This window comes from Sinocyclocheilus grahami, unplaced genomic scaffold (assembly GCF_001515645.1).
Source record: "Sinocyclocheilus grahami isolate Dianchi unplaced genomic scaffold, SAMN03320097.WGS_v1.1 scaffold24597.1, whole genome shotgun sequence".
Taxonomy (NCBI): Eukaryota; Metazoa; Chordata; class Actinopteri; order Cypriniformes; family Cyprinidae; genus Sinocyclocheilus; species Sinocyclocheilus grahami.
The window spans coordinates 603-1,589 of NW_015519539.1; positions in this window are offsets into that span (position 1 = coordinate 603).

Consider the following 987-nt stretch of genomic DNA (forward strand, 5'->3'; position numbering starts at 1 on the left):
GGGCTCGTTGGTATTTGCTGCAAGTCTTTCGTTGGTTTCCTCACTGGCGAGACCCAGTCGATCGAGTCTATCATCTCGGTCCCAGCGTGTGCTCCTCTCTCTGCTACCTGCAGAGCGCCTCGACCGTTCTTCACCATCCCGTCCTCGATCTCTATCTCTATTTCGATCCCTCTCTCCATTCGGACTTCTCCTCCAGTCCCTGCGTTCTCTCTCTCTGTCCCACCCGCCTTGTTTTTCCGGCTCCTCGTGCCAGCCTCCAAATAGCTCACGACCATCTGGCCTTTCATCACCACGCCCCTCGCCAAAAGGCCGTCGCCCTCCGTACCAGTCCTGTTCTCGTTCTCTGCCCCTTCCTAAACCGGGGCGCTCGCCTCTGAATGGCCTCGCCTCGTGATCATTTGGCCCATCTGGTCTGGGTCCGCTCGGCCTCATAAAGGGAGGACAAGGAGGGGGGAAGGGGCCTCTGATGCCATGAGGAGGGGGCGGCATGCTGAAGCCCCCTGGTGGTGGCTCACGGTGCATCATCTGAGGTGGACCCCTTGGTGGCATCATCTGTGGAGGGATGGGTGGCATGCCAGGCCGAGGAGGTGGAATGGGGAAGCGCTGCATGTGTGGAAGCGGCATCCCTGGAGGTCGCTGGAGAGGCATCATACCCGGCCTTGAACCTAGAAGACCTGGTGGAGACTGCATGCCCATCCCTGCTGGACCTCCAGGAGGCAACTGGTTTCCTGCAGAGTTAATGAAATAACAATGAAATGACTTCACAAAAATGATCATAAAATCAACCATAAAAAAAAATAGTGTAGAGAGCCTGTCCATGCTGAACTCAGCACTGTGATGCAAGTGTTATTCTTAGTGTAATTTATGATTGTTTTTAAAGCTAAAATTATTGTTAGATGATGGCAAAATGAGATTAAATATACAATATAAACTGATATACATCTATCTATCTATCTATACTACTGATTAAAAGTTCAGGATTAGTAA